Raw genomic sequence first — 14,123 nt, forward strand, 5'->3', positions numbered from 1 at the left:
TATTCTTATGTTGACCCACCCTTGCATACCAGGGATAAATCCTACTTGATTATGATGTATAATTCTTTTTAATGTGCTGGTGGATTCAGTTTGCTAGTATCTTGTTGAGAATGTTTGCATCTATATTCCTAAGAGATATTTTTCTATAATCTTTTTTTTCTTATATTATCTTTATTTGGCTGTGTTATGAGGGTGGTATCAGTGTCACAGAATGAATCATGGAGTGTTTCCCCTGTTCAACTTTTTTGGAAGAGTTTGAGCAGAATTGGAGTTAAGTCATCTTGAAATATTGGTGAAATTCCAAGCCCATCTGGTCCTGGGATTTTCTTTGTTGGGAGGTTTTTGATTGCTGATTCAACTCTTTACAAGTAATTGGTTTGTTGAGATTTTCTATTTCTTCTTAAGTCAGTACAGGTACTTTGTGTGTTTCTAAGAATGTGTCCATTTCATCTAGGCTATCTAATTTATTGGCATACAATTGTTCATAGTATTCTCTTATAGTCCTTTTTATTTCAGGGGATTGGTAATTTTTGCTATATATATCCTCTTCATGCTTAGTTCAGTCTAGGTAAAGTTTTTCAATTTTATTGATCTTTTCAAAGAGCCAGCTTTTGGGTGGTTTTTTTTTCCTTCTTTCTATTGTTTTTGTGTTGTCCCCTATTTCATTTCTCTCTACTCCAATCTCTGTTATTCCCTTCCTGCTGCCCACTTTGCTCTTCTTTTTCTAGTTCTTCCCATTTTGAAATCAGATCTCTGCTTTGAAGTCCTGTTTCTTTTTTAATGCAAGCATTTAGAACTATAAATCTGTCTCTCTGTACTGCCTTTTCTGTATCCCTTAAATTTTGTATGTTGTATTTTTATTTTCATTCATCTCCAGACATTTCCAAATTTACCTTCTGATTTCCTCTTTAGCTTATTGGTTGTCTAAAAATATGTTGTTTAATTTCCATGTATTTGTGAATTTTTATTTCTCCTTTTATTGATTTCTAGTTTCACTCTGTTGTGTTTGGAGAAAACACATTGAATGACTTCAATATTTGTGAATTTATTGAGTATTATTTTGTGACCTAACATATGCTCTATCCAGGAGAATGATTCATGTGCACTTGAAAGAATGTTCATTCTGTTGTTGTGATTGAAGTATCCTATATCTATATATATATATCTGTTAGGTCTAATTGGTTTAGAGCATTGTTCAAGTCTTCTATTTCCTTATTGATCTTATGACTAAATGTTCTATTCATTATTGAAAGCAGTGTATAAAACTCCCCTATAATTACTGTAGAACTGCCATTTTCTCCCTTCAAATCTGTAAGTATTTATTTCATTTATTTTGGAGCTCTGCAATTAGGTTTATATGTATTTATAATTCTTACATGTTCTTGTTGAATTAACCTCTTTATTAGTATATAATAGCCAACTTTGTCTCCTATAAATGATTTTTGCTTAAAGTCTATTTTATCTTATATTAGTATAACTGCCCTGCTCTTTTTTAGTTACTACTTGCATGGTATGGATTTTTCCATCCTTTCACTTTCAACTTACTTGTATCTTTGAATTTAAAGTAAGCCTCTTGCAGACAGCATATAGTTAGGCCATGCTTTTTTTTTTTTTTTTTTTTTTTTTTGGTCTATACTGCCAATCTCTGCCTTTAGTGACCTTTAAAGTCACTATTGATAATTCAGGACTTTTGCCTGCCATTTTGCTATTCAGTCTTTGTAAGTCATATACCTTTTTTGTCCCTCGATAATTCCATTAATGCCTACTTTTATATTTATTTGATTTTTTGTGTTGTAACATATTGAATTCCTTCTCTTTTCTATCTGGATATATTTTTCATCTGTTTCTTATGGTTACCATTGTGTTAAAATATAACATCCTTAATGTATTACAATCATATTTGGTTTGATACTAGCCAACTTGCCTTCAATACCATATGCATGTACTTTTCCTGTATGCCTCTGTCCTGCCACCCTTTTTTGAACTTATCTTTTATATTTTTGCACATTGTATATCCAAAATCATAGATTTATCATTACTTTTCATGCATTTGCATTTTAGATTTATAGGCATTAAGAAATGAAGTTACATAATACCAAAAAATTAAATACAACAATACTGGCATTTATTATTACTCAAATGGTTACCTTTACCATACATCTCTATTTCTTTATGCCACTATGAACCACTGCCTAGTGCCATTTCCTTTCAATCTAAAGAACTCCCTTTAGCATCGCTTGTAGGGCAGGTCTAGTGGTGGTGAACTCCCTCAGTTTTTGTTCATGGAAGTTAAGAGAATGTCTTAATCTCTCCCTCATTTTTGACAAAAAGCTCTCACTGGATATAAAATTCTTGGCTGGCAGTTGTTTTCTTTCAGCACTTCAAGTATTTTAACCCACTTCTTTCTTGCTTCCATGGTCTCTTATGAGAAATTAGCACTCAATCTAATTAGGACTCCATTGTACATAAGACATTGCTTTTTCTCTGACAGCTTTCAGAAGGCTCTCTCCTTATCCTTTGCATTTGATAATGTAATCAATATATGATGGGGTGTACATTTCTTCATGTTTATCCTGTTCGGTGTTCTCTGGCCTTCTTGGATGGGCATGGTCAGATCTCTTATTAAGTTTGAAAGTTCGCTATCATTATTTCTTTGACTTTATTATTTCTGTTATATTATATCTGTTATGGTAACAATGAGAGTGAAAGGGAAATATCCTGAACAAACCAGGATGAAAAGTCACCCAAATACAAGCACTTACTCACACCAACTTATTGAAATAACTAATTGTCAGCCTCCTATTTATTTACTCTTTTCCAAATAGTTCATCAAAATTAGGTCCAGAGGAGAGAGGACTGTGGGAAGATGGTGGGGTAGGAAGCTCTAGAATTCAGTCCTTCAACCAGAACAAGCTTAAACAGACAGGAACTATCTGAAACATCTATTTTGAAACTCCAGAAGCATTATTTCTGTCCCTTTCTCTCTTCCTTCTCCTTCTGGGACTCCCATAATACATGTGTTGGTACATTTGATGCTGTCTCCAAGGTGTCTTAAGCTATTTTCACTTTTTATGATTCTCTTTTCTTTCTGTTCTTCAGCCTGATTCATTTCAATTATCTTCTCTTTAAGTTCACTGATCCTTTATTCTGCCCACTCTAATTTGCTCTTGAAACCCTTCTGGGAATTTTTCATTTCAGTTTTGTGTTCTTCTATTCCAGTAGTTCTGTTTGGTTCCTTTTAAAATTTTCTATCTCTTTACTAAGATTCTCATAATTGCTCATATATTGTTTTCCTTATATACATTGGTTCTTTCTCTTTATTTTCTTTGGTATCCTTAATCATTTTTAAGATCATTTTTTAAAAGTCTTTATTTTATATGTCCTCGTTCTGCTCTCTTTCATTGGTATTTTCTGGATTTTATCTTTTGCCTTTGGGTGGCCCATCATTTCCTGTTTCTATATCTGTCTTGTTCTTTTTTGTTGCACACTGTACTTTTGAATATTTTTAAATGTTAATTCTTCCCTGTGATGTCTGGTTCTTGATTTTGTAACCAGCTGATGATAAAAACAAGATTTTCTTGAGCCTCAGCCTTCCTATCAGGAAGGTATGCTCAAAGCAAATGCAGTGTTCAGGGTTCTCCCTGTCTTTCCTGGGCCTGTGTCTCATCCTGGGCTTAGGCTTGTTAGTTATTTTATAGTGCCCCCATTTACAAGATTTTGAAGGTCCCCCTTTATTTCCCAGGAGACAAACTCCTTCTTCTGGGCATTCAAAGAGGCAAGCTTCTGCCCCAGACTGTCATCCTCTGTAGTTTCTTACACTCCTTTCATTGTCTCAAGCTGCTTTCACCTAGAGGGCAAATTCTGGGAGGGAAGCATGCAGGAGAGATGTTTCCCAAGTCAGTCTTTCACAGTTGAAATATGACCAGGGACCCACATAGGGGGAACAGACCAGTTCCAAAGTGTCCTGAGGAAGGGATCAGCAGGATGCCAAGATCTTCTTCCACAGCTCCACAAAGCTGAGCATTCTTGACCTGCCCAGCAAATACAGCCCTTCAACTACTGCCCCCTTTCAACCACTGTCCCCTGCATCCCTGAGGAAGCATAGCATCTTTAAGCCTCCTCTGCAATGACCTTTGTGGAGGTAGGTTGAAACAATGGCTACCCTTAAACTCGGGACCCCAGTGGTCCAAGTCACTAATCAAATTCATGATTAGCAATCTGTCATGCCCACTCTTGGTCTTGAGAAAGAGAATTTTTACACTCCTTTTTGTCACCAGTGACCTGGCCAAGAGCTGGAGCCCACGGGATGTGCTGCAAGATTAGGGAATGGGTGCCAGTAATGGCTATGCAGAGAGCAATTTACTGGTCTTTACCATAATTTATCATCTTCTTCCTCCCACTCTTTCCTGGACACTGTACAGTATTTTACAGCCTCTGGAGTTTCAAAATAGATGTTTCAGATAGTTCCTGCCTGTTTAAGGTTGTTCTGGTTGAAGGACTGAATTCTAGAGCTTCCTACCCCACCATCTTCCCACAGTCCTCTCTCTTCTGGACCTAATTTTGATGAACTATTTGGAAAAGAGTAAATAAATAGGAGGCTGACAATTAGTTATTTCAATAAGTTGGTGTGAGTAAGTGCTTGTATTTGGGTGACTTTTCATCCTGGTTTGTTCAGGATATTTCCCTTTCACTCTCATTGTTACCATAACAGATTATGTGCTCATGCTAGTTATACTACAAAACCAAATGAGGGTAGCACCCCCAATCCTGAGATTCCAGTCTATTTCTAGTTAACTACTGATTGGCCACATGTGCATATTCAGAATCTTCTAGCTTTCATTCCTACTAGAATGGACAGAAACAATATAAGCAATTGGAATTAACTGTCAGCAATGCATTACATTTCAATTAACAATTTAAAGACCCTTGCCAATATGTCAAATCAATTAAAAGCCCACATAAATTTTTTATATACTTACCATACTTGTCCAGAAGAGCTGGATATAAATTGAGAGGAATTTGTGACTTTTTCATTGTACCCAATCATTTTCTTGCTATTCATCTTTTATAGCTGGATGACCTATTATAAAAATAATAGTTGACAATTTGGAATTCTTTTTGGTGATGATACTGAGGTCATTTCTCCTCTACAATGAGCAGTCACTGTAACTAAGTGGTTAGAGATAGGACACATGATCAGTTCACAGTCTCCAATGAAGATATTAGGTCCAAACTGTCACCAGAATGTATGTTCCACAAAGGTAAGGACCATGTCCACCTTGTTCACTTGGATCCATCATCATCTGATATCTGTAGCATCTAGAATAGTATGTGATGCTTAGAAGGTTTTATTTAACACCTGATGAGTAAATGTATGAGTTTAATGAGATAGAGCTACATTCATGGCCACAGTGCTCGTTTACCTGGGAACTGAGAGGTTTCCCGCAATCCTGATGCTATAAACTGGGCCATAAGTGACCTGCAAGTGGTAGCAGGATCATAATTAGGCAGGAATTCTGGTAGCAAATGTGATCAGTATTTACTTCTAGGCAAAGACTATAAATAATTAGGCCCAAATTCAGGTATGTCTGAATGTGAATTCAGGTATTCCTCTTAGGTTAATTCTTCTTAGGCTAAAAGATGGGCCACTCCTTCACAAAGACTTAGGAAACTGAAAGAAATTAGTTATAGAAGATAACATAATAAGGCAGATAACAAAAATTTCAAAAGATAAGAAGATGATGAGACAACGTGGCAAAAGTAGTTGATAGTGGGAATGCTGCAGAGTTTAAGTAGTGTCACTTGGAGAGAAAATCTATCTTGATTACTTACTGTTGCAAGGTGTTCATTTATTTCCTTGGATGAGAATGACAGAACAGTCTTTATAAGAACAAAAATGACACATGATATGGTTTCAATAGAAAGCATTAGGTTGCAGGTATGGAATGGAGGTAAAGAAACATTCTATTAAAGGGGCAGAAGAGGATGAAGGGTCTCTGGGTATGTTTTGCCGAGGAGTTACCTGATTTCTACAAGGGCTCTAAAGAGACTTGTAGAGTAGTGTGGTAGAGCAATGATGCATGAGTGAAGCATCTCGAGACCAACTGACAAACATTTTTGACATTTCTTCTTAACACTTCTTTATTCACTTGACTGTATTAAAGATTTATACATAAGATATCAACTGACAGTTTCAAGGCCCATCTGTTAAAAGGTCATAATGCACACTTAAAATGCGGTATGAAAACTCATTATTGTTTAGGTCCCAAGTAGAACACAGAAATAATCAGTCCAGGTATTAATATTGAGAAATAATACTTTTCAACTGATTGCTCCTTTCACTCAAAGGATAAGAAATCACACTATCATGCAAAACTAACTTCCTGGGGACTTCCGGGAAGATGGCTGAATAGAGCAACTCAAGATTATCTCTGCTCCATGGAAAGTTAGAGAAGAAACAGGAGGGGGTCTGAGGTGGTGATTCAGGAATGCAGCTGACATCTGCACCACATGGGACAGCCTGGGTTGCAGAGGCCAAGGAACTGAGAGGCAGAAAGCTGGAGTCTGGCATGGAGGCATGGAACCGGGAAGCCTGTGGGAGTGCACAGACAGGAGTCCGGGCCTAGGAAGTAAGCCAGGCTGCATTCCTTGGGCATACTACCTTCGCCAGTGCAGCTCCATGACTGGTAACTCACCCCACACCCCACGCACCCAAACCCCATCGCCCACTCCCATTCCCTGCGCTTCAAGCACCCCCACCTCCCAGTGAACGTACCTGCCCCAAACCCCCACTTCAAGTGCAGTCCAACCCACCTCTCCTGAACCCCTCTTGAGCACTACCTCCCACTCCCTGTTCCCTGCAGGCTTTTACCAGTGCATAGAGGCTGCAGGCATCTAGGCTACCTCTGTCCCCCTGCCCGTAGTGTCACACAGCCTCACTCTGCATCCCCTGAGCCTTGCACATCTGTTTACAGCACTCCCAGGCTCACACATGCACACAGGCCCCAAATTACATCATTCAGCTCTGGGAACCACACTTTATAGCAGTCTTAGAACCGCACATACATATAATCCTTAGTCTCATTTTCCAGCTCTGAGAAAGTGCCAACCTGCATAGCTGGGTCACATCTGCCCCCAATCCACAAAGGCATAATGCCAACATGCTGCCACAGCTCTATGCATGCGCACAAAAGTCCTTGTGCCTTAGACCAGTGCACACGAGGGTTACACCCCCAAGACTGGTGAACCTACACAACTACGTACTCCTTTCTCACTGGGCACCCATGTTCACAAGCATCAGCATAACATCCCCAATCCTCACCTATACCTGCCCTGAAACAAGTCATTGCACTGAGTACCCCACCCTGTGCTCTGCTCCCTGATATACAACCATCCTGTAAACACAAGACCTTAGACTACTGAAAGAAATCAACTTCCAAAATAAATCAATGAAGATATCTACATGTGATGGAGACAGCAGATCACTAAGCATATCACAATGCAGACAGATATAGCCCTGTCTAATGACCAAATTAAAACACCTGAGGAGACAGAGACATTTGGAACAACTGATCAGAGATGTTCATGCAACTCTACTTGATAAAATAAGTGGGATAGCAAAGGGCATGAAAGAGATCAAGAAGACAGTAGAAGAGCATAAAGAAGAATTTGAAAGAATAAATAGAAAAATAGCAGATATCACAGAGGTTAAAGACTCTGTTGACCAAGTGGAGAATATACTAGAGGCACACAACACCAGATTTGAAGAGACAGAAGAAAGAGTAAGTGATATAGAGGACAGGATAACTGACTTTGAAGACTCAGAACAACAATGGAAAAAAAGATGGAAAAAATTGATTGGAACTCAAGGAAATGGTAGGCAAAACAGAACATGCCAATATAAGGATCAATGGTGTCCCAGGAGGAGAAGAGAGGAGTAAAGGGCTAAGAAGAGTAGTTCAGGATATAATGAGGGAAAACTTCCCAACCCTCATAAAGGACATAAATATACAAGTCAAAGAAACCCAATGAACCTCAAACAGCCTTCCCCCAGGCACATATTAATCAGTCTGCCAAATATTGAAGAGAAGCAGAAAATCCTGTAGTGGAGAAAAACAATCTACTACATATAAAGGAAACCAAATAAGACTGATTTCAGATTATACAACTAGCACCCTGGAGGTGAGAAGGCAGTGGTATAATATATTCAAGATCCCAACAGAGAAAGACTTCCATTCCAGCCAAGAATTCTGTACCCAGCAAAATTGTCCTTCAAAATGGAGGGAGGGATTAAAATTTTCACAGACATAGAATTCCTGAAAGAATCTGTCATCAAGAGACAGGTCCTACAAGAAGTACTAAAAGGAGTTCTTCTGGCTGAAAAAAAGACAAGGGTGAGGGGACATCTGGAGGAGGGCACAGGATTGAAGAGCCACACTAAGGGTAATTTATTATTTTCAACAACAATATTTATTATTTCACCAATAATAGCAGAAGACTTTAATACACCACTCTCCTCTATAAATAGAAAATCCAGACAGAAGATCAACTAGGAAATAGAGAAGTAAAATAACTTGATAAACGAATTAGACCTAACAGACACATATAAGTCATTGCACCCCAAAGCTCAAAGTTATACATTCTTTTCTAGTGCTCATGGAACATTCTCTGGGATAGATCATATGCCGGGACACAAAACAGGTCTTTATAAATTTTAAAAATTGACATTATTCAAGCACTTTCTCTGATCACAATGGGATGAAGCTGGATCTCAATAATGACCAAAGAATGAGAATACTCACAAATTTATAGAAATTAAATAGCACACTCTTAAACAACCAGTGGGTCAAAAAAGAAATTGCTAGAGAAATCAGTAGCTATCTGGAGATGAATGAAAATGAGAATACAACTTATCAGAACTTATGAGATGTGGCAAAGGCTGTGCTGAGAAGGAAATTTATTGCCCTAAATGCCTATATTAAAAAACAAGAAAAAGCAAAAATTGAGGACTTGACAGCACACCTGGAGGAACTTGAGAAAGAACAACAAACTAACCCCAAAGTAAATAGAAGAAAAGAAATAACAAAGATTAAAGCAGAGATAAATGAATGGGAGAACAAAAGATTAATAGAAAGAATCAATAAAACCAAAAGTTGGTTCTTTGAAAAAACCAATAAAATTGATGTGCCACTAGCAAGACTGACAAAGAAAAAGGAGAGAGGATGCAAATAAACATCAGAAATGAGAAGGGGTGCATTACCACAGATCCTAAAGAAATCATAAGAGGATACTATGAACAACTATATGCCAACAAACTAGACAACTTAGATGAAATGGACAAATTCCTGGAGACATGCGAACAAGCTACACTGACTCAGGAAGAAACAGAAGATCTCAACAGACTAATCACAAGTAAAGAGATTCAATCAGTCATCAAAAATCTTCCTACAAAGAAAAGCCCAGGGCCAGATAGCTTCACAGGGGAATTTTATCAAACATTCCAAAAAAAGAACTAACACCAATCCTGCCCATTTTTTTCCAAAAAATTGAGGGAAAAGGAACTCTACCTAACTCATTTTATTAAGCTAATATCATTTTAATACCAAAACCAGGTAAAGATGCCATAAGAAAGGAAAGCTACAGGCCAGTCTCACTAATGAACATAGACGCAAAAATTCCAATAAAAATTTAGCTAAGTGAATCCAACAACACATTTAAAGAATAATACGCCATGACCAAGTGGGGTTTATACCAAGAATGCAACGATGGTTCAACATAAGAAGATCAGTTAATGTAATACAGTACATTAACAAATTCAAAGAGAAAAATCACATGATCTTCTCGATTGATGTTGAAAAAGCATTCAACAAAATTCAGTTTCCTTTTCTGATAAAAACACTTCAAAAGATAGGAATCAAAGGTAACTACTCAATACGATAAAGGGAATATATGAAAAACTGATAGCCAGCATTGTACTTAATGGAGAGAGACTGAAAGCTTTCCCCCCAAGATCAGGTACAAGACAAGAATGCCCACTGTCACCATTATTATTCAACATTGTGCTAAAAGTTCTAGCTAGAGCAATCAGGCAGGACAAACAAATGAAAGACTCCCAGATTGGAAAGGAAGAAGTAAAACTCTCATTATTTGCAGATGATATGATATTATGCTTTGAAGGTCCTGAGAAATCTGCAGCAAAGTTACTTGAGCTAATAACAAACTCAGCAAGGTGGTGGGATATAAAATTAATGTGCAAAAATCAGTGACATTTCTATGCACAAGCAATGACCTAGCCCAGAAGTCAGTTAAGAAAAAATTCCATTCAAAATAACAACTAAAAGAATCAAGTACTTAGGAATGAACTTAACTAGGGATGTAAAGGATTTGTACACAGAAAACTACATAACATTGCTGGAAGAAATCAAAGAGATTTAAATAAGTGGAAAGACATTCCCTCCCTGCTCATAGATAGGAAGACTAAATATAGTTAAGATGTCAGTTCTCCCCAAATTGATCAACAGATTCAACACAGTACCAATCAAAATTTCAACAACATACTTTGAAGATTTGGAAAACTTACTACAAATTCATCTGGAAGGAAAAGAGACCCCGAATAACTAAAAGCATCCTAAAAAAAAGAACAAAGTGGAAGGGTTAATACTTCCTGACTTTAAAACCTATTATAAAACCACAATGGTCAAAACAGCATGATATTGGCACAAAGATAGAAGCAGTGACCAATGCAATCGAACAAATGTTTGATTTGCTGTATATACAAAAAAAATCGTGCAACTCAACAACAAAAAAACAAACAACCCAATTATAAAATGGCTAAAGATATGTATAGGCATTTTTCTGAAGAGCAAATACGGGTGGCTCAAAAGCACATGAAGAGATGCTCACTTTCATTGGCTATAAGGGAAATGCAGATCAAGACTACAATGAGATACCACCTCACACCTATAAGAATGACTGCTGTTAAACAAACTGGAAACTATAAATGTTGGAGAGGATGTGGAGAAACTGAAACACTTATGCACTGCTGGTGGGAATGTATAATGGTGCAGCCAATATGGAATACTGTTTGGCAGTTCCGTAGGAAACTAAATATTGAGTTACCCTATGATCCAGCAATAGCCTTATTTGTTATATACCCAGAAGAGTTGAAAACAATGACACAAACAGACATTTGCACACCGATGTTCATAACAGCATTATTCACAGTTGCCAAAAGATAGAAACAAACCAAATGTCCATCAACAGACGAGTGGATTGACAAAATGTGTCTGCTGGTTTGAATCTGTGGTAGACCCCAGAAAAGCCATGTCCTTTAATTCTCATTCAATATTGTTGGGTGAGAGCATTTTGATTGTTCCCATGGAGATGTGACCCACCCAATTGTGGGTGGTAACTTTTGATTAGAAGATTTCCATGGAGGTGTGTCTCCACCCATTGAAGGTGGAGTTGCTTACTGGAATCCTTTAAAAGAGGAAACATTTTGGAGGAAGTCCCTTTTGTAGAGTCACAAGAAAGCCAGCACATGCCACCATCACCATGTGTCCTTCCAGCTGAGAGAGAAACGTGAACTTCATCAGCCTTCTTGAACAAGGTATCTTTCCCTGGATGCCTTTGATTGGACTTGTTTTAATTGGGACATTTTCTAAGCCTTAGAACTGTAAACTAGCAACTTATTAAATTCCCCTTTTAAAAAACCATTCTGCTTCTGGTATACTGCATTCCAGCAGCTATCAAACTAGAACAATGTGGTATATACATGCGTTGGAATATTATGCAACAGTGAGACAAAATGACTTTCTGAAGCACATGACAAGATGGATGAGCCTTGAGGACATAATGCTGAATGAAATTAGCTAAACACGAAAGGATAGATACTGTATGATTCTACTTTTATGACCAGCATAACGGTATAATCAGAGGCTTATAATACAGAATATAGGGGACTTACAGATACACAGAAGCTAGAGACGGGTGAACCATTAGCTAAGGAGATTGAACTTCAATGTAAGGGAATAGATAGGAGTGAAGGTGATTTTCTAGTGGGTCTGTAAGTAATATTACCATATGGAAGATGAGCAAGATTGAAAGGGGTTGTATAGACCTACATGTCCCACTGATTAACACTAGAAATATGAATTACTTCTTGCAAGAATTACTCCAAAGATATGATTCTTGTATAAAAAGTGTATAAATCCAGGGTACAGGGGGAAATTGGTATTGCATACTATGAACTATGTTCAAAAGGAAACCATCAGCACTACCACAGCAACAGCAGAGGTAAATAAAGGGGTGAGGGACAAGAGTTAAGAGGAGGTTTAGATTTCCTATTTGGCGAGGGTGTGTTTATTGGTTTTCTTTCTCTGGTGAGCAATGAAATTATCTAAAATTGAGAATGCTGATGGGCTGTGGACTTTGGGTCCTCTACATGATGGCCCGATGCAGGTGGCTGAAGGATGCACTGATGGAGAAGTAGATTGGTGAACGATGATGTATACTTGTGAATGAAGGTTGTGCTGCTACAAAAAGGAACAAAGTTGTGAGGCATGCAATGATGTGCATGAACATATGGGACATTTGGTGAGACAAAATAAGCCAGAAACCAAAGAATTACGATGGTATAATCACCTTTAGAAAATGCTTATAAGAAAACAGAAGTCTAGATTATAAGCTTTTGGAGCAGACACATGAAGTCTGGAATGGTGATTATTATTTCTGGATTTTGAGAGACTATTTTATATATATAATCTGATATTTAGAGATAAGAATGAAGCCGAACAGATTGCGGTTAAAGTAATTCAGAACATAGGGGTAAGGAAGACAGTGTATATATTTCAAAACCACACATACTCTTTGAGACCAATGGAAGAAAGGTTTATTTGGTCTGGAACTGAAATTTTCTGTAGTACATAATCTAATTCAACCTATCTGTATAGCTCATTTGCACTACTGAAACAACAGGAAGAACAGAATAAGATAGAGGTCCTTTTAGGTTATTGTAATGCCTGGATACATCCTAGAGTATATTAAGCAAATAATCAAAAAGTATTGGCAAAGTCCCCTGAGGAATGGGAGAAAAATATGAAACTATTAAACTTTACAATCAGGGAATCCCCTGATATTGTGTCAAACTTTAGGGACACCCAAATCAATAGGCCATGACCTTGATCAGAATGTTTACTCTTGTGAAGCTTATGTAAGTAGTGGAGAAGCTTAGACTTCCTATAGGCATGCCTAAGAGTTACTTCTGGAGGGCCTCATTTGTTGCTCAGATGTGGCATCAGTCTGTCTAAGCTGAAATCTTTGACCTCCCCCTAGGTGGGACATGACATCCATGGGTGAAAATCTCCCTGGTGACGTGGGAGATGACTCCCAGGGATGAATCCAGACTTGGCACCATGGGATCAACAATTCCATCCTGACAAAAAGGGAGGAAAAGGGTAATTAATAAAGTGTCAGTGGCAGAGAGAGTTCAAATAGAGCTGAGGGGCTACTCTGGAGATTGCTCTTATGTAAGCTTCAGGTGAACCTTGCTACCTATCACAACCTGCCAACCCCCAACCAGGACCATTCCAGCCAATCCTAAAGAACACCTAGGGCAATATATAAGATTCCACAAGAGTTCCATGCACTGGGATCTCTTTCCAGAGACCTACAACCTTCAGATTGGTCCCTGGTCTGGATGAGTCCTGAAACCTAGCCCAGCCTCTCCAGAACATCAGATACTTCCATCTCTCTACCCCATATTAGTGACAGACCCTTCCAATATGAAAAATTTAGAATCGTCATAGCCCAAACACCCCTAAAGAGAGGCATGAAAGGTGATGGTGGAGATCAAAGGTGACGGTGGAGTTATACAGTGAAGATAGGATTTAACAAATTAATATGAATGCTGAATCATTAAATTGATATCTCTTTTTGTCTCCAGTATTTTAGAGCAGCGAGAAGTAAAAACTTAAAGTTGTGAAATTGTAGCCTATGTCAAATTCTGAAATATGTTCTACAACTGATTGTGGTGTTGTGCTTTGAAATTTATAGCTTTTTTGTACATGTTATTTTTCACACACACAAAAAAGAAAAAAGCTGATTGTGATGATAAAAAAGATATT

The 14,123-nt window shown here is 37.8% G+C and overlaps 1 protein-coding gene across 1 annotated transcript in view; it reads right to left on the reverse strand.

Annotated features, from left to right (window-relative positions):
• FGF12 (fibroblast growth factor 12) overlaps positions 1–5,936 on the reverse strand; it is a 621,973-nt gene extending 616,037 nt beyond the window's left edge. The window contains exons 1-2 of the mRNA XM_077117887.1: positions 5,833–5,936; positions 4,980–5,080 (exon numbers count right to left, since the gene is read on the reverse strand). The gene's annotated coding sequence lies outside the window, so the exon portion shown is untranslated. The remainder of the gene's footprint in view (positions 1–4,979; positions 5,081–5,832) is intronic.
• Positions 5,937–14,123: the final 8,187 nt, after the last annotated feature.

The sequence above is a fragment of the Tamandua tetradactyla genome, chromosome 10, assembly GCF_023851605.1.
Source record: "Tamandua tetradactyla isolate mTamTet1 chromosome 10, mTamTet1.pri, whole genome shotgun sequence".
In the NCBI taxonomy this organism is placed as follows: Eukaryota; Metazoa; Chordata; class Mammalia; order Pilosa; family Myrmecophagidae; genus Tamandua; species Tamandua tetradactyla.